The sequence below is a fragment of the Hemicordylus capensis genome, chromosome 10 (assembly GCF_027244095.1).
Source record: "Hemicordylus capensis ecotype Gifberg chromosome 10, rHemCap1.1.pri, whole genome shotgun sequence".
NCBI lineage: Eukaryota > Metazoa > Chordata > Lepidosauria > Squamata > Cordylidae > Hemicordylus > Hemicordylus capensis.
In genome coordinates this window covers 27,960,540-27,980,081 of record NC_069666.1, presented here as the reverse complement: position 1 = coordinate 27,980,081, position 19,542 = coordinate 27,960,540, and the positions used below count along the sequence as shown (strand labels likewise).

Genomic DNA, 19,542 nt, shown 5'->3' with positions numbered 1-19,542 from the left:
GCCGTCACCCTCTCCACCCCCCTGACAGCAAACACTGCTGCATTCTGTAAAAATAACCAGATCCATTGCAGGATGAGCCATCTCACTTGTTTTCTTTTAAAAGGAACTGTTCTGGTCCAATTATTCACACATCAGTGCAAAGGAGAAGCCACTGCCAAAATAAACGTATACAGTTTACGGCAAGGCAGGAGCAGCTCGGCTTAATGAACGAGGGGAGAGGCCATCCGAGGCACAGCTGCCTCTCCTTCCTGGAGCTCGGTTTCCTCCTCTCTCTCCTGTCCTACACTGTCTGCAGGCTGGCCACTCATCAGGTAGAGCTGTGCGCTCTCCCTGACAAATGGCCAGCCTGCAGACACGCACAGGGTGGAGGAGAGAGGAGCAAATGGAGCTCTGGGAAGGAGAGGCAGCTGTGCCTCCTTTGGTGCCCCCTGGCTCATGAAGGCAAGCTGCTTCCGGAGGAGGAATTCAGCCACGTGGCACCAGAGTGCCCGGACGTTCACTGGGGGTGCGAGAAGAGGGACACTGGTGTGCATGTGCAAGATTTATTTTTAGCTGCTCAGTGTGGGAAGGCACGCAGCCACTCCTGAAAGGCACTTGCTTGGGGTTGGTTGCAACGTCCACTTCAGAGGTGCCACTGCATTGCTGTATGCCAGCTGCTGGGCACTCCACCTCCCAAAGCGGCCAGCCACTCGTTTGCAGTTTTAAATTTGTTGTCCACTGCCTTGGGGTGATCGGAAGATAGAATCATAGGGACCTTCCATTCAAATGCAAACCAGGGCAGACCCTGCTTAACAAAGGGGACCATTCATGCTTGCATCCACAAGACCAGCGTCCCAGGACAAAGAGAAGTGTATACGCGTAAATACAGAATATTAAAAATAAATAGTAGATATTTATTTACAGGTATATACCAGGAAGTCCACAGATAGAGTGCGTGAGGCCTCGGGAACACAGGAAGCTGCCTTATACCGAGTCAGACCATTGGTCATCAAGCTCAGTAGTGTTTTCACAGACTGGCAGCGGCTTCTCCGAGGTTGCAGGCTGGAGTGTCTCTCAGCCCTATCGTGGAGATGCTGCCAGGGAGGGAACTTGGCCCCTTCTGCATGCAATTGCTGTACCGCTAAATTGGCCCCATCCACTCAGGGGAATATCTGACAGCGCTCACACTTCTAGTCTCCCATTCAAATGCAAACCAGGGCAGGCCCTGCTTAGCAAAGGGGACAATTCATGCTTGCTACCACAAAACCAGCTCTCCTTTGGTAGACCAGGTCCCCAGTCTTTGGCAATGAGACAGATCTTCAAAACACAGAAAACATGTGGAGAGCTGGTCTTGAGGTAAAGTAAAGTTGTGACATCGAGTTGGTGACCACAGAGCCCTGTAGTTGTCTTTGGTAGAATACAGGAGGAGTTTACCATTGCCTCCTCTCACGCAGTATGAGATGATGCCTTTCCGCATAGGAACATACGAAGCTGCCATATACTGAGTCAGACCTTTGGTCCATCTAGCTCAGTACTGTCTACACACCGGCAGGAGTTTCTCCAGGGTTGCAGGCAGGCGTCTCTCTCAGCTCTCTCTTGGAGATGCTGCCAGGGAGGGAACTGGGAACCTTCTGCTCTTCCCAGAGCGGCTCCATCCCCTGAGGGGGAGATCTTCCAGTGCTCACACTTCTAGTCTCCCTTTCGTATACAACCAGGGCGGACCCTGCTTAGCTCAGGGGACAAGTCAGGCTTGCGACCACCAGACCAGCACTCCTCCCACCGGCTGCACTGGCAGTTTTTGCTCCGGGATCCAGGCCTAATGCTGGCCCCCAACAGCAAGACCCTGGTCACAGGGCTGGCTTTGGGTCCGGCTGCCACGGCCCCAACTCGGACCCCGTATATTTCGTCTCCATCAAAAAGCAGCGACCTTTAAGCAGGAGCAGGCAGTAGGCTAACCCCCGCCCCCTCAACTCCCCAAAGGAGAGGAGCTCATAATTCACCATGACAGCCAAAGTCAGTTTCCCCCCCCATGCATATTCATGAACTGGATCAAAGCCAAGCGAGATCCCATTTAATTAACAGAGATTATTTGATTAGAATGGAAACTGTCTTATTAGTTAAGGTAGATAAATGAAAGCAAGCACTGGCTGTTTCATTTATTAGCTTGGTTACACTTCAGCAGGACGCCAAAACGTTTTTATTGCAGAGAGTGCAGAAGGAATCGCTTTAAATCCGGGCCAGAGAATCCACAACGAGGAGAGCAAGTGGCGGGACGTGGCTGCTCCTGAGAGAGAGAAACTGCATCCTTGGGAAGGAACTCCAGGTCAAGAGTCCTAGAGCCAGGACAGACATTGCAGTCAGGGTCTCGGGAGCTCTTGGTGATGGAGGACTGGCAGGGTACTGTTTGGAGGCCCATGGCAAGCTCAGATGTCTGGATAGGACCATGCAAGCTCAGAGATGCATCTTGCTCTCTTAGCCGAGACCCTCGCAATAACCGGATGCCCAAGAAACAGTTGAATAGTCCACAGAGGTGTGGACCAAGGAAACTCCGGTTCAGTTCTCACAAGCAGACTTTGGGACATCGGAAGCTGCCTTCTACCGAGCCAAACCCTTGGTCCATCTAGCTCAAGATTGGACACTGACTGGCAGCAGCTCTCCAAAGTTCCAGGCAGGCGTCTCTCCCAGCCTTACCTGGAGATGCTGCCAGGGACGGACCCTGGGACCTTGTTAATGTCTTTATTGATTGTTCAATTTGTATACCACCTTTCATAAAACTCACCCCATGGTAGTTTACAAAAGTTAAAATCCAATAAAATTCCATAAAATCTCATTAAAATATTATGCTGGCCTTGGGCCGAAACAAACAATACTCCTACTACCGTACTACATTAAAATATTAAACTCCGTTTAAAACAATAAAAACCACGAAAACACCAAAAAGCAGCAACCATAAAAAGACAAATACAGAGCAGCAGGAAAGCAGAGAGATTGGAAACTCTGAGGGGTACAAGCCTGAAAAGCTAAAAAAGTTTTTAGTTGCAATTTAAAAGCAGCCATCGATGCCAGAGAACGAACAGCCACCAGGATTGCGTTCCAGAGCCAGGGGGCAACAACAGAGAAGGCCCTGTACCACATGCATGACAACCATGCCTCCCTTATTGTTGGCACGTGGAGCAAACCTCCCTGACAACCTTGTTGGACGGGCAGAATCCCTTGAGGGCAGCTGGTCGGTCCATCCGCTATTCAAGGGATAGTCATTAAGGGCTTTAAAGGTGATAACCAGCACCTTGGATTGGACTCCGAAACCAACTGGCAGCCAGGACAGCTCTTTCAAAACAGGTGTAATCGGCTTCCGGAAAGAACCCTAGCCACTGCATTCTGCACCAACTGAAGTTCCCATACATTCTTCAAGGGCAGCCCCATGAAAAGTGCACTGCAGTAATCCAGCCATGCTGGGAGTAAGGCATGGGTAACCATGGCCAGATCTGCCTTCTTGAGAAAGCTGGCGCACCAGCCAAAATTATGCAAAGGCACCCCTGGCGATCGCCTCCACCTGAGCATCCAAAAGCAGAGCCGGGTCCAGCAACACCCCCAAGCGACACATTTGATCTTTCAAGACCCCGTCCAGAGCTGGCTGAATCCCTCCTATCCCAACTGGCTTTCCTACTGACCAACAGCTTGTCTGGATTCTGCCTCCGTTTGCGAACCCACATCCAGCCCATCACTACATCCACCCCCAGCTCAGCAGATTCACCGCCACCCTATTTTCCAATAATAAAGAGCGGCAGAGCTGAGTGTCTTCTGCACACGGATGTCTCCTCATGACCTCTTCCAGCCATTTCTTGGAGATGTTGAACAGCATGGGGGGCAAAACCTTCTGCAGATGCTCTTGGACTGAGCGACAGCCCCCTCCCCACAGGGGAATCTTTTACAGTGCTCACATGTAGTCCCCCATCCAAATGCAAACCAGGGTAGATCATGCTTAGCAAAGGGGACCAGTCATGCTCACTACCACAAGACTAGGAACATAGGAAGCTGCCTTATACCGAGACAGACCATCGGTCCATCTAGCTCAGTATCATCTACACAGACTGGCAGCAGCTTCTCCGAGGTTACAGGCAAGAGTTTCTCTTGGCCCTAACTGGAGGTACCAGAGAGGGAACTTGCCTTCTGCATGCAAGCAAGCAGATGCTCTTCCCAGAGCAGCCCCCTGCCCTCAGGGAAATATTGTACAGTGCTCACATGTAGTCTCCCATCCAAATGCAAACCAGAGTAGACCCTGCTTAGCAAAGGGGACAATTCATGCTCACTGCCACAAGATCAGCTCTCCTCCCGCTAGGCAAACTGCTCTCTCTTGGCCCAGTTCTGCAAAGCAGCAGGGATACAACCACTGAGCCATTCAACACTGAGATGATGAACATTCACATAATGCATCTGCACCCAGTTTGAGAGACGACAGGCATGTGTAAGCTTCCGAGGATCCGAAATCACATCCAGGCATTGTGGACCACATTATAAAGACGGCTTCCCACAAGCCACCCTTCATCCCACCTGGAGGAGGCATCCTGCCTTGATTTCCACCCTACCTGGATTTCTCTACACTTGACTGCTAGCAAGTGAATGTGTGAACGGACCACATCAAGAAGCACTGCCCAGGGTTAAGAGCTTCCCAGCCAAAGGCCATTGTGGCAGGGGATGATGGTAGTTGTAGTCCAACAACATCTGGGGGCCCTGGAGCAGCCGTTACAACAGTCAGCATCAAGTGACAGATGCACAAACAAGAGCCAGACCTCCGCGTATCAAAAAGGATGAACGGATGGGATTTGGGAACGCCAGATGCGAAGGGCTTGCCAAGAGTGGATTGCATCAGTGAAGGAAACAGGCCTTGTGGGGGACTGTAGGAAAGGCTGCACAATTGATCTGGGCCATAAAGAGGGAGGCGGGCGGCGTCTTTGAGGTCAATGGCTCGGAGAGAGAGTCAGTCAGGAGAAGAGCATCCAGGCACGGCTGGCACTGGGGAAAGGGGGAGGCCTCCGGCAGTCCAAGGTATGGCCGTGCCTGCAGGAAGGCGTCAAACCTCCAGGCTGGATTACTGCAATGCGCTCTGTGTGGGGCTGCCCTTGTATGTAGTCCAGAAACTACAGCTGGTCCAGAATGCGGTGGCCAGGCTGGTCTCTGGGTCACCTCGGAGAGACCATATAACTCCCGTATTGAAGGAGCTACACTGGCTGCCGAGATGTTTCTGGGCAAAATACAAGGTGTTGGTCATAACCTATAAAGCCCTAAACGGCTTGGGCCCTGGGTATTTAAGGGAACGTCTTCTTTGCTATGAACCCCACCGTCCACTGAGATCATCTGGAGAGGTTCGTTTGCAGTTGTCACCAGCCCGTCTGGCTTTAAAGATGCATCTGTTCACCCAGGCTTTTAACTGATATTGTTTGGACTTTTTTAAAATGTTGTTTTAGAATATTGTTTTGAAAATTGTAAGTTGTTGTGTTTTAAATTTTTTGTTTGTTTTCATTTTTAACTGAGGTTTTACTTATGTCTTTATCTTCTTGTAAACTGCCCAGAGAAGCAAGTTTTGGGCGGTATAAAATATGTTTATTAATAGATAGATAGATAGATAGATAGATAGATAGATAGATAATAAAGCAGCCTTGCCCTAGACTTTGGGGGGGGGCAGCCCCCCTTCGGACCCATCCCTTGCAAGTTTTGGAAATGCTACAGTGGGAAGGGAGGAGGAAAGGGTGCCAGCCAGCTTCCCAAGGAGAGCGGGAGGACAGGAGGGCGGCCTCCTCTCTGCTCCTGGCACGATCTGCAGAGCCTGCACGGGCCAGATCAGCCGCTCCAACGATGGCAGCCAAAGGCGGTGGTGGCAGGCAGGGGCTGACGGGATCTGTAGTGCAACATCATCTGGAGACTCATGCTTGAGAACCCGCCTGCTTACCTCAGCAGTCTTACGGAATCTCGGCAGATGCTGCTGCTGCTGCTCCAATAAGATAAAGCGCTCGATGAACTACAGGCCACCAAGACGGGAAGCGCTGCTGTGGCTTGAAAGAGGTCCTCTCCGAAATAGGCTGAGCGATCAATTCAGAGATGAGGCCTTTGCTCGCTGCCCCAAAGGCCATGGCTAGTTCCGGAAAGGCACCAGCTTGCCCGCCTGTTTCAACCTGGTTGTATGGGAGGTGGTCGCTTTATTTGAGATAACCGACTATGCCCCAACAGGGGGAAAGCAGGTCTGTACAGAACCCGCTTACAGGCGTCACATGTGCCAGTGTTTGGAATGGCAAATGGCATGTCCCCTTCAGCTAATAATGGCTCCCACTTTTCTGCATCCCTACATGAGATTCTTGTTCGTGTTTTCTTTTTGCATGTGATCTTTAAAAAATGCTTACTAGACTAAACAGATGCCCTGGTGGATTGAGCAGCAGATCTAAGAACTGCAAGACACTATAGGAAGGTAAGAAGTTGCCATATACGGAGCGGTCCCTCTAGCTCCGCACTGTCCACACAGACTGGCAGCGGCTTCTCCAAGGCTGCAGGCAGGAGTCTATTCTCGGCCCTCTCTTGGAGATGCTGCCAGGGAGGGAACTGGGAACCTCCTGCAGGCAAGCAGGCAGGGGCTCTTCCCAGAGCAGCCCCATCCTGAGGGGATTACCTTACATGTAGTCTCCCACTCAAATGCAAACCAGGGTGGGCCCTGCTTAGCCAAGGCGACCATTCCTGCTTGCTCCCACAAGACCACGAAGGACAAAAGGTGGCAAGTCCCATCTTAGGAGGCCTCCCCCTTCTCGCTGTCCCTCTCCCATGGGATGTAGAGCCTCTTTTGAGAGGAAACCTCTCTTGGAAACAGGGCACCACCCAGAGGGAAAGAAAGGAGCCTTCTTGCTCCAGATCTGTTGGTTTCCCCCAGAACTGAGGCCAGTGGGCAAGGCAGCCGTCCACGTGGCTTGTCCTAACGTGCCGGAGGGCTGCTGCTGGTCCCTGGCTACGCCTGCACAGCCCTGCCTGACCAACAGCCAGCCTGCAGGCAGCACAGCTCTCCTTAACACGGCGGGGGGGGGGGGCCACGGGGGGGGTGAGACTGGAATGCAGCACAAGCCAGGTGGCCACATTGGCCGGAGAGAAGGCGTGGACACAACCGCCAAAAGCAGGGGCAGACATTTCAGAACCTTCCTTTTCGCTTTTGCTGGGATGGGGAAGAGAGCCCAACAGGAGGCCCTGAGGCTGTTTGGTGCTTTCCCCCCACAGCACCGTTTTCCCAGGAGAGGCTTAGGAGCTCCGATCCTGGTGCGGGGGGGGGGGGGCAGCTGGGGGATGCAGCATCGCTCCGTCTTCCGTGTTGCCACAATCATGGGGGCAGCCGTGCTTGAAGGCCTGAGGCTGCTCCACAAGGGAAATGTTTCCTGTCGGCTAAGAGGGACCCTCCCTGGAGCGCAGGTGCTGCGTAGGCCAGTGAGTGCTCCAGAGGGAAGTGGGGGGCCCCAAATGCCATTAGAGGAAAGGGGGCTCTCTCTGTCTAGATACTGCACAGCTAAGCCAGAGAGGAGAGCTGGCCTTGGGGTCGCAAGCAGGACTTGTCCCCTTAGCTAAGCAGGGTCTGCCCTGGTTGCATATGAATGGGAGACTAGATGTGTGAGCAGAACCGGAAGAGATTCCCCCCACTGGCAGCATCTCCAAAATAGGGCTGAGAGAGATTCCTGCCTGCAACCTTGGAGAAGTCGCTACCAGTCTGTGTGGACAATACTGAGCTAGATGGACCAAGGGTCTGACTCAGTAGATGGCAGTTTCCTATGTTCCTAAGCCCAGAGGCCCACTACCACTCTTGCTAAGGCAAGAGACAGTCCAGAAAGGAGGGGGAGACAGTTTACGGAGCCATATATATGGAATACAGCAAATATTTATATCCTGCTTTTCAACCAAAGTCCCCAAAGTGGTGTGTGTGTGTGTGTGTGTGTGTGTGTGTGTGTGTGTGTGTGTGTAGTGGCTCCCTGTCTCCAAAGGGCTTCCAATCTAAAAAAGAAACACAAGAAACATCTAAGAAAGAATCATAAGGTAGACACCAACAGCAGCCACTGGAGGGATGCTGTGCTGGGGATGGAGAGGGCCGGTTGCTCTCCCCCTGCTCAATAAAAATAACCACCACTTTGAAAAAGTGCCTCTTGGCTCAGTGAGCAGGGGTTAACATACAGAGAGCCAACCTAGCCAGCTGGTAGGACTGGTGCCAGAAAAAGAGCAAGAACCGGGGTCTTTGACCCGATGTAGCTACAATGCCTGGAGAGAAGCACCGGAAAAACAGGTAAAATTCATTAAAACAATCTTCCCGTTCAAATTCCTGGACATCTCCTCTTCTGCAATGACACTTCTCCTACATCCTGGACAGGATGTCAAATTCTTAGACTGTCCAGGCCAATCCTGGCGGTGTGGCAGCGCCAACTGCCACAAATGACTAATCATTAAGTGTTATACTTCATAAGCATATTTTAAACATCAGAAAATTCCTCCCTCCGTGGCATCTATTTTGCAATGCTTCCAGCTGCAGTCATTAAAAATGAAGACGTAAAGCACTTCAGTGGACAGTACCCGTAAAAGGTAAAGTGTGCCGTCAAGTCGGTGTTGACTCCTGGCACCCACAGAGCCCTGCGGTTGTCTTTGGTAGAATACAGGAGGAGTTGACCATTGCCTCCTCCCATGCAGTATGAGCTGATGCCTTTCAGCAGCTTCCTATATCGCTGCTGCCTGATATAGTACCAGCAGGGATTCGAACTGGCAACCTTATGCTTGCTAGGCAAGTCATCTCTCCGCTGCGCTATTAGCTGGCTTACAGTACCAGTACCAATAGCCCACAGGTATTTAGCAGTTTGCAGTGTGGGAGAGGGAGGGGTGACCCAAACCATCACAAAAGGCAGATGGACACAGCTACAACGCGAAATAAGAATCCCTTTCTCCTTTCAACCGTAATTCACTAGCCCTGCAGCCTGAAATGTACGCACAGCCCGACTGCTTCTCCAGAAAGTTACAAATATGTTGTTTATGGCAAGAAGGGTCAGCAGGACCTTGTTGTAGGCAGGCAGGCAGGCTTGTTGTCGGGGACCGGGTGGTCCCGGGGAGCTCAGACGCCTGGCCGGCACGTCATCTGAGCCTGCCACCAGATTCTCCGCCCAGCTTCAAATGCCAGTGACAGGTTGTGTGGAGAATCTCAAGCGGAGGTCGGGAACTGGGGCAGGTTTTGAGAGGTGAAATTGTGTCCTCCATACTTTCATCGGGGCTGTAATTCCCAAAGTTAGCCGAGGGCGCACAAACCCCATGTCCCGGCTCTGGTTTCAGCCATACGGAAATTCACTCGCTGCAATCAAGTTTCTTTCGCCCTCCTAATAAACCTGAAGAGTTCAGAATGTCTAATGAGAGCAGAGAGACCCTCAAATGGGCATGCCAAACCCCTGAGCTCCAACCCCCCCCGCCCGCCCGCCCCCATTACCTACCCAGCCTTCATGGCCAATTGAGTTTTGCTATTCAGAGTTGCAAAGCCACGTTTGCAAAGCCAGAGAGACCAAGCCCCTCCCCCATCAGAAGGCAGCACAGGAATGAAAAATTAAGGGGGGTGGGGGGTGGAGTGTGCAACCCGTTACCCCAGCCCCAGAAATCGGCCCCCCCTTGCGCCATGTGGCACCGCTCCGCTTGCAGTCCGCCCCCTCGGCTGCACAGGGTCACCCAACAAGACTGCGCATTGTGCTGTGGGCAAGTGTCCCATTTGTTCCGAGTCAGGCGGCCAGAGAGGCGCGCAAGCTCGGCCCTGTCTTGTCGTTTTCATTTTGCACGTTAAGCAAGTTTATGGAGGCGGGCGGCAAGATTTGCAGAATCTATTCAGCGGGGGGGGGGGGGGTCGGAATCCTTGCGACAGTTCGCGTCGCTGCAGAGCACAGCCAGACCTGGCCTTGCCGCACGACTCTCTGGAGGCCTCTCAGAGAGGCCGGTTTGGACCCCGGGGGTGCAGAGGCAGAGGCAGGAACCGGTTCCCTTTCTGAGTCGGTTCCAGGAAGAGGAATTTAAGGGCTGCCAATGGCCGGGGGCAGCCTAAGGCACCATGCTGCAGCCTCAGAGGCGAGGCACAAAATGCTGCCTTGCCCCACACCCCCAGGGGGCCCAGCTGCCTTCCCAAACTAGCCCCGCCAGCTTCAAAGGTGTGTGTGTGGGGGGGCAGGCTGCCACAGCCCCCTCCTCCTGCTCCTCACAAATTTTGCAAGGCATGTGAGGAGAGGCAACGCTCCATGCAAAGCGTGCAAGCGTCACTTGGGTCCCGAAAAGCTGCTCCGCGGGCAATGACAGGGGCCTCTGGGTCCCCTGCAGGCACCCCAATAACCTGCTGCCTGGAGTGGCCGCCTCACCTGGCCGCACGGAAGGGCCGCTCCGGCTAAGAGTCGCCGGCCGGCACCACGCTGACCTTGTGCCAAAGGCACTCTTGCACACAGCCAGGGAAGCCGCACACTGGGTTGCCCACTCTGGCTGAACTGGGAGATGAGCCCGAGATCTTTTACCACCGCAAGCCATTCCAATCTCTGGGCTTCTTTCCAGAGTCACCTGGAGACGGATGGAGAAGTGGCAACCTTTAATACATGAGGATCTGGGGTGCTGGGGCCCCCAATGCCTCTGAATGCTCAGTAAGTGGGGCTGCACAGGGGAGGGGAACATCCTGGAGCAGCAGCACACGCCTGCCCTAGCCAAGGCCAAGCGCTCTCTCATAAACATGGCAACTCCATTCGCGTTCTCATCTCTCACCCAAATGATCTCCTGCTGCTTTGGCAGAGCTGGCGCAGGCAAGGGGTCCTCCAGCCATCGGACCACCAAGAAGAAGAAGGACAAAAGCCAGACAGAGATCCATCCCCCCCCCCCCGCAACGGATCTGCACGTGTTCGCTGGAAAGCCAGAGTCTCTGATTGCATTAGGCAGCAAGGCTGAAATGCTACCCAGGCTCTTGCAGTTTCCAGACCCCACTGACAACCATGCCTATCCCTGCTGCTGCACAGAAGCCCTTGGAAGCCAGATGCCGGCCCATAAATATCGGAGGACGGCAAAAAGGTTGCAGCCTAAATGGTTTACGGAGGCGTGAGGCAGGAAGAGCTTTTCCGTCAGATGGAAACCAGGAACCCCTCTGGTGTCGCAGTCCCAACCTGGAGGGCTCAGGGAGACAGCTACGGTTCTCCATCGCCCCCCATGAAAACCAAAGGCGTCAAAACCGAGAACTGAACAGGACGGCGCTAAAAAATGCATCAAAACAAAACACACCCATAGGTTGAGGCCAAGGTGACCAGAATTCGGCAACAAAAAAGGCTGAATTACGCATGTAACAAGAACCTCGTTGGACCACACCAAGGTCCATTGAGTGGCTCACAAGCAGGAGATGGATGTATCCTTGCTCTTTGCTACCCTCAGCAACTGGTTTTCAGAGCTATACTGCCTCTGACCATGGAGGTTCCATTTAGCCATCATGACTACTGACAGACCTCTTCTCTGCCATCATGTTGTCTAATCTCTTTTAATGAAAAAGAAAGGAAGAGGTGGCGAACTAGAGAGGTGTGTGTGTGTCAATACATATATAGACATAATTAACGAACAAACATTTCCTTTCCATCCATAAAAACATTTCAGTGAGTTGCTTTCTTTTGGGGTACTCCAGAAAACAAGACAGCTACTCAGTATGAACCAGCAAACAAAGATCAATATCAGCACTGCGCCACTTAATAAAGGGGGAAACCTCTAAGAGCCACGCTAGCCCCTGCTCCAAAAGGAAAGAATTCCTCCCAACAGGATCGCTCTCCTTTGAGGGAGCAGGATAGACCCAGTTTGCAGGAATCCGTGCTGCCTTTAAGAAGTCCTTTGCACTCAGAGGTACACTGCATCGGTACAGAGAGGCTCCATGTAGCTGCCACAGCTACTTGGTATTGAGACAGACTTGAGGGACGCCACATGCCTCTGGTGAATATCTGAAGCCCTGGTCAGAATCCATGGAAATTCACCGGATTCTGATCAGAACTTTAAAAAAAAAATTGTGAACAACCTGGGTGTAGTTCAGAAATGCAAGCCATGCCAATCTGTATTGTGTGCGTGGATGTATGAAAAGCAACTGATAAGAAGAGGCTCTGCTCCAAGCCCAAGCCCTGATCCTGCAAGGCAGCTCACTGCCATGGGTGCACATCTGAAGCCAGATTGCAGCAGACGATGTAGCACCGAGGATCCCAGCCTGGGGCCCTCCAGTGCTGGGGGTGGGGGGCGGCTTCAGGAGCCCCCTCTGGAGAGCCATGCTGGGAAAGGCTCGGCTTCTCAGCACTCCCTGCATGGCGGGCAAGATGGGCCACCAGGGCTCCAGAGGGCTCCATCCCCAGCAGGGCGCTGGACTGAACAGTGGCAACAGTCCCCTCCACGGGATGCCAGGGACCGGCAGAAGAGAGCTCCGCTCTGGCGGGAGCTTCACACAGGCCCAAGAAGCAATCAGGGAGCAGCACCCACGACGGGCCTCACAATGAAACACCCTGATCCAGCATACTGAGGTTCAGCCCAGCACCCTCCCCGCTAGGTTAGCTTTCTCCTTGCAAGGATGATTAGCATCGGCATCGGCATCATAAGGAAGCATTTCTAGAACAAGGCCCTCTCTCCACTTGCACTCCCAAGTGGTACAGTCCCACCACCCACCTCAGGACTCGACCACTGCAAGCAGCTGCCAGCTTTGATTCTGGAGGTGCATCCCCCACACTTCCAGCCCCTCCCCCTGACCATCTGGCTGCCACCACCTTCCTGCCAGGGGCGCAGGGAGGCTCAAATAAACCCTGGATCTCTCTCTCCCGGACTCACACACATTCGTTTTCCACCACAGAGAAGGGACTTGTAAACCAGCACCATCCATCTCTCGCCCAGTGGAGGGGAGTTCCAAAGGCAAGCCCATTCACTCCAGCCACAGGTCGAGAGCCACATCTCTCTCTCTTGCCTCTTTCAAGGTCGCCGCATTCCCGTCAGCAGCGAGAAGGAAGCCCCGCTCCACCAAAGCAAGCCCCGAAACGCCCCCCCCCGCCGCCATGCAGGCGAACCTGCCCGGCCTTCCTCTGGCTCCACCCCGCCACCCCAAACCTCGATCTCGGGGACCGGGAGAGAGAGGGCTCCCCCTGCCCCCCCCCGCCATTCCCGGGAAACACAAGCGCGGGCGAGGGGTGGGGCGCTCCCTGCAGCGAGAGCAAACATGGCTCCTCCTGGTCGCCAGAAGGAGCCCCTCTCCGCCGCCTGGGGAGGCTGCTGGAGCCGCAGCGCCGTCCGGCTCTGCGCAGGGGCCGGAGCGGCGGCAGCAGCAGGGGGGGAACCCGCCCGGCAGCCGGGCTGGGCTGGGCACGAGCCGGCAGCAGCAGCAGAGCCGGGACAGGAGGTGCGGTGGTGGGCTGCTGAACCCGGCAGGAGGCGACGGCCGGGCTCGCCGCCGCCGCAGCCCCAGCATTCGCCCACCCCGAGCAGCGGCCCCTCCGCCTTGAGCAGCACCTTTTAAAGGACACGAAAAGGACCCACCTGCTTGCCGGCGGCCGCAGCTGCTGCTGCTGCGAGGGAGCGGGGCGCCACGGCTCTGACGCTGCTGCCTTCGCCTAGGATCGGGGCCGCCGCCGCCCCCCGCCCCCCCCGCCGTGGCCTTGCGCAGGGCCCCGATCCGCAGCGAGGAGAAGACGGGCCAGGGGGTGGGCGGGTGGCAGGGAGGGGCGCGCAGGAGGAGGAGGAGGAGAGGCGCCGCTCCGGGGGTTGCTGCGCGCGGGCCAGCAGGAGCCCCCGCCTGCCTGGGGACACCCGCGCTGGCCGCCAGCGGAGGACAGGTGGGCGGACGCGGGGCGTGCGCGAGGAGCGCCGCCGCCGCCTCCTCCTCGTCCTCCTGCGCGGAGCATCCCTGGCCGCCGCCTCCGCGCGCTCCCCCCGGCGGCGCCCAGCTCTGCCCGCAGCCCCGGTGGATGGATGGATGGGGGGGGTGCACTCACTCAAGGAGCCCCCGCCGCTCTGCAGGGGGAGTCCCACCCGGAGGGGGAGAGGGAGGAGGAGGGGGGCGCGCCGCCGCCCAGGGGGTCCTCCTCCCCGCCGGCTTCTGGCTCGCTCGGAGCTGCTGCTGCTGCTGCTGCTGCTGCGCCTCCTCCCGCTCTGGCCGGCGGCTGATGCCGCCTCCCGCGCTCCGGAGCCCCCAACCCAGGGAGAGCAGGAAGCGCGTCATCACCCCGGGACCGGCCGGCCAGCTGGCCTTCCTCCTCCTCCTCCTCCCGGTCAGACCGCCGCCCCGGACTGGCAGCGGCAGCTGCAGCAGGGCGGCCGGCATCCTTCCTTCTCAGGGCAGGAGCCTGCGACCCCCTTGGCGGCGGCGGCGGCAGGCTGACTGGCGAGGAGGGAGCCCCCCCCCTCCTTCTTCGCCTTCCGGAGCGGGACGCGGCCGAGGACACGTGCGCGGGATCGGGCCGGGTTTGCTGCGCCCCCCCCCCCCCGAGTATTAAGCACTCCCTTGCCCAGGACGGCCGACGGCGCTTTGCTGCTCCTGGGCTCGGAAGTGGCAGCAGCCCGCCCGCCCGCAGGGCAGGATCTCAGCAGGTGAAGCCCCCCTACCCCCCCCTTGCCTCACCCGCCTCGGGGCTCGGCGGAGCCGTGTGCGCACTCCCTGCGGAGCTCCGCCCGACCTGCTCAGAAGCACAACTCTGCCTTGAGGAGGAGGCGCACTGGGAAGGAGACCGCCTCGTCGCACCCCTCGGTCTCCATGCATTTCACGGGGCTGGGAGGAGGCGGGGGGGCGGATTGGGGCACCGAGGAGGGCACACTCTTGTGCACAAGTAGGAGCATGTGAAGATCGCAGCGCCACCTCGCTCAGGTCAGGGTTCCAGGCAGTTGGGTCTTTTGCAGCCCTGCCTGGGGATGCTGCCAGGATGAAGGGCAGGAGCTCTGCCGCTGAGTATGGAGGTTGCCCCACCGTGTGAACATATAAAGACACCTTCTCCGGAGTCAAGCCCTTGGCCCATCTTTGGTGGGGTACAACACGTCTAGCACAGTACTGTCTGCACTGGCTGGCAGCAGCTTTCCAGAGTTCCAGGCAAGGGTCTTTCCCAGCTGTGCCTGGAGATGCTGCCAGGGACCATCTCCATGCCAGGAAGACGCTCTGCCCTCAGCTACAGGCCCTTTGCCTGGGACTGAACACCCTGAGACCTACAGTGGGCGGGCGGGCAGAGGCAGCTGCTAAGGGCGGCGGCAGCAGCAGGTGAGACCAGCAGACGGGCCCCACAGCTGGCTGGTGGATTCTGCTGTGCAGGCCCCACTGCTGCTGCCCACGGCAGCTTTTCACACCCGGGGCGTAGTGACCGAGAGACCCATCCACACAGAGCATAGCAAGGCTGGAGTGAAGCCGAGGCCAAAAAGTGAAGGGGGGGGCTGCCCCCTCACCTCCTTCAGAGAGACACACAGGAGAGAGCAAAGAGCAAGCTGACACCCAGCCAGCGTGTCCCTCCCGCATCAGGGGCCCAAGGACATTGCCCCCCCCGTTGATTGTAGCTGGATGCCCCTGCCTCCACACCCCCTAAACTCCCCCCCCCGCCCGCTCTCTGGGCCTCCAGTTTTGCTCCTGGTAATCTGCTGCTCACACAAAAGCAGCCGCTGAGTTTTCGCTTTTGGAAGCCTCCTCCAGAGATACCCGGCCCAGCAGCCTCCAACAGAGCAAAATTAAAAAACCCGCAATTTACATCCAGCAAAGACATCTGTGAGGGCTGGTGACTGAGAAGATGAAATGGGGTAGAGCAGGGGCTTCCCAAACACGGCTCCCCAGATGTTGTTGAATCACCTCCTGCCACAAGGATCTCCAGAGGCCACTGTGGCAGGGGGTGATGGGAGTTGTAGTCCAACATCTGGGGGCCCACGCTTGGGAACCTCTGGAGTAGGGGACTGGAGAGCAGGATGGTAGGAGGAACAGATCCGGTAGGCCATGAGGAGGGATAAGGACAGCGTCTGACACACTCACAGGGCTCATCTCAGCAGCAGGTCGAGATCCAAGGGGTTGGTGCCAGCTACCTGCTTAGGCCCTGGGAGGAACAGGACAACACTACATTCTTGAACACACAGATCGCTTGTGAAGAGGGTTATGTGTATTTCAGACAACATGCGTGGGAAATCTGATTTCAACATAGGAAGCCGCCATGTACTGAGTCAGACCCTTGGTCCAGCTAGCTCAGCACTGTCCACACAGACTGGCAGCGGCTTCTCCCAGACTGCAGGCAGGAGTCTATTCTCAGCCCTCTCTTGGAGATGCTGCCAGGGAGGGAACGTGGAACCTTCTGCAGGCAAGCAGGCAGGTGCTCTTCCCAGAGCAGCCCCATCCCCTGAGGGGAATCTCTTACATGCAGTCTCCCATTCAAATGCAAACCAGGGTGGGCCCTGCTCAGCAAAAGGGACAATGCACACTTGCTTCCACAAGACCTCCTTGTCTTCATGTGCCACAATCGTCCAGGGCACAGAAGACGCGACTTAAATACAAAGATTGCTGTTCAGCGGTGAAATTCTTGGGCAAGCCAGTGTGCAGGACTGTATTGCCAATCTGTCAAGCAGAGAGAGAGAGATCCAGAGTAGCAAACTCGTCTGTCTCTCCAGAGATCTACTAGCTTGCCCCGATCCATGCCGTTCTTGGGGTAGGGTGGGAGGAACCTGGATTGCTATTTGTTTAACCCAGGGTTTCTCAACGTGTGGGTCCCCAGATGTTACTGGACTTCAACTCCCATAATCCCCAGCCCCAGTGGCCTTTGGTTGGGAATTATGGGAGCTGAAGTCCAATAACATCTGGGGACCCACACGTTGAGAAACCCTGGTTTAACCAAAGGGTTCCTCAAAGGGGAGGAAACAAAACGCAAAACGAGGGTGCCACCTGCTGGCCGCTGGAAAAAATGGAGGCCACGATTCCAAGCAGGGCAGAATTAACTGCGCTCCTCAAGGTTGGGGTGGGGGGGCTGGGAAAGATGTTGTAAAATACAAAATGTCAAAAAAAACATTGTGAGTGTAGTGAGTGTAGGGCCTTAGCCAAATCAAGCACCTGTCTGCTTCAGCCAGGGCATGTCGGACTTTATCCCTGGGGAGAGACATCCCGCCCTGCTCCTTGCAATCCTTGAATATGGTCTGTAACAATGAGCCTAAACAAACCGCTTCCTTAACACAGCAGAGGATGAGTGGCCGTTCTGCCCCTCCGCGGCGTCCTGGTGCTGTTGCTTGTCGTTCTGCCTTCTCTCTCTCTCTCTCTCTCTCTCGGCCCCTCATGCACAGAACCCTAGCCCTTTAAATGTGCCGCTGGCCTCCTCCTTGTTCCACTTTAAGACACTGTTTTCAAAAGCTCATATTTCCTCTCTTGTATTTCCCTCCCAACTGGAAGGACAGGAGAGAACGTGTTATTTATCCTTTCCTACTTCTGGGTTGTTTGCTAAAAGCTACCTTCCGCACAAGGTATATGCAGTGTCCTCACAGGTCAGCAGCACACCTGTGTTTGGCTTGTGCAAAGGCATTTCTGTTCATCGATGGCTCTGCTGTGCAGCCGCTCTGTCTCGGGGTGCAGCTGTCTCACCGCTTGCGTCTCTATAGCATTCAAAGCCTTGTTGGTTCTCTGTCATCCTAAGCTCAGCGCCTTCCCTTTCTCTTGTGTGCTGCCACAGAAGCACAAAGGCAGAACCTACATCCTTAGGATCTTGCTTTCATGAAAGGGCCAGCTCCCCAGCCTGGGACTCCTGCCCCATTGCCCATTCAGCTAGGCCCCTTAGAGCAGGGCTTGGCAAATCCCAGGTGCCTGGGAGCCATGGGGCCTAGAAATTGAACTGCGGCACCTAAGCGAAGATCTTCAGAAGCAGAGGGCTTCCATAAAGTCTGTGACCATCACTAAGTCTGGCAATGTTGCCAAGTGTCTGTTGTCTGGCTCCTCAATTTGGGGGCTGGCTCCTGGATCCAAAGAAAATTGGCCAAGGCCTGCCTTCGAGCAGGGATGGTCTGGAGGTAGACCCCTGCCCATGGACAAGAGGCCCCAGTGGTCACTGGCTCGTTTCTGGCATCCAGACCACCGACAGGTCAGGAGTTCTCAAATTCCCGCCTAGAGCTTGTTGGTCACTGGGACTCATGGAAAGAAGAATGCTGGATTACAGAGATCATGCCCTTGGTCTTAGAACTGAACAAAGAATGGGCCGTGTGATTTCCCGCAGTTTTAGCTGGAAAGAAGCAAGCAAAAGTGCCTTTTCTCTATAGCATCAAAGAGAAAAGCCCAATTTGGACATTACGTTATCTGCATACGAACATGTGAATAACTCTACGTGCTGACAGATCTGATACTTTGTGCATACATGATTCACAGACTGAATGTGCATTGAACGTAACTTGTGAATAGGGCTGAAGTCTGCAGATTATTCCAGATGTAGCCAGTGCTTTGGAAATCTCCTGTTTTTGTCTCTATGAGATGCTTGTTATTGATTTAACACTTCAAAGAGGAAAGACGATGAGCTTCCTGCCGTTTCTGGCCTGATTTTAAGCTGTCGAAATTCTGATAGCCTTAACTGTGGAGTGGGAAAGAGAGAGGCCTTGGTTGGGAACATCAATGAAGTGTTCTTCTTGAGGCCCTTAAAAGGGCATTTCCATCAAACAATCCGACTCATAAAACTCCCCTGCAAACTATCTAGGCGGAAGCAATACTTCTGGAATAGCTGCGGCAACAGTCTTGCAAGATGTCTCCAAGATAACAGAACCCGGCCAGAAAACAAGACACTGATTTTCCTTCTTGCATTTGGCCTTCAAGAACTGACTGCCCTATTCCTGGCCCTAAGCCACTTTTGCTGCATGGTTTTGCTTGCTTGTTGGCAGTGTGTGTGTGTGTGTGTGTGTGTGTGTGTGTGTGTGTGTGTGAGAGAGAGAGAGAGAGAGAGAGATTTTGTCAATCACTTAGCTATATCCATTAATAGTGGTATATCCATCTTTTAAAGTAATAAGTCAGCTCATTCGGATGATGATTTGGGTAGGAGAAGCCCGCTCCCCTACTTATGCAGTGCACGCCCCCAATATCTGATCGCATATTAGATCGAGCAAAGCAGGGTCGGAGGCAAGGAGCTGGTTCGCCTGCTAAGACCCCGCTGGGTAGGGTTTCCCCCCCTCCTACCTCGTTCCGAAGCTGGGGACGGGATCTGGATGGGGCCCTGTTCGTCTTACTCAGCTGGAGCTTGGCTTACGAGCAAGAGCCCTGCCTCTGACCTTGTTTTACAACCACAGACAATCAGAAATTGAGGATGCACGCAGCTCCCAGCCAAACCTGGGTAGGAAGCTTGTCCTTCCCAAGTCCTGATCCTGAGAACAGCCCTGGTCTCTCTCCTCCTGTGACAGCAGCTGACAGGGAGCTGCACCAGGGACTTCCCTGCTCCCATCCCCAGCCACTGACACAACATCAGCACTCACAAAACATGCTCTGGAGCCTCAGCCCCCCCCCGCAGGGACACCTTTCGCTCTTCAAATTCCCCCTCAAAACCTGCCTTCTCCACAATGTCCGCGTCCTCAACTAAAACAAAG

At 55.1% G+C, this 19,542-nt stretch overlaps 1 protein-coding gene across 8 annotated transcripts in view; it reads right to left on the bottom strand.

Moving 5' to 3' along the window:
* The window catches only part of TLN2 (talin 2), a 222,880-nt gene that overhangs the window by 156,181 nt on the left and 47,157 nt on the right, over positions 1-19,542 (bottom strand). For 2 of the 8 annotated variants that reach the window (XR_008311436.1, XR_008311437.1), the window contains exon 1: positions 13,980-14,182. The exons of 2 other annotated variants lie outside the window; for them this stretch is intronic. The gene's annotated coding sequence lies outside the window, so the exon portion shown is untranslated. Of the gene's footprint in view, positions 1-13,524; positions 13,797-13,979; positions 14,183-14,605; positions 14,623-19,542 lie in introns of those variants that run through there. 4 more of the 8 variants (XM_053272349.1, XM_053272350.1, XM_053272344.1 and 1 more) reach the window with 4 other exon arrangements.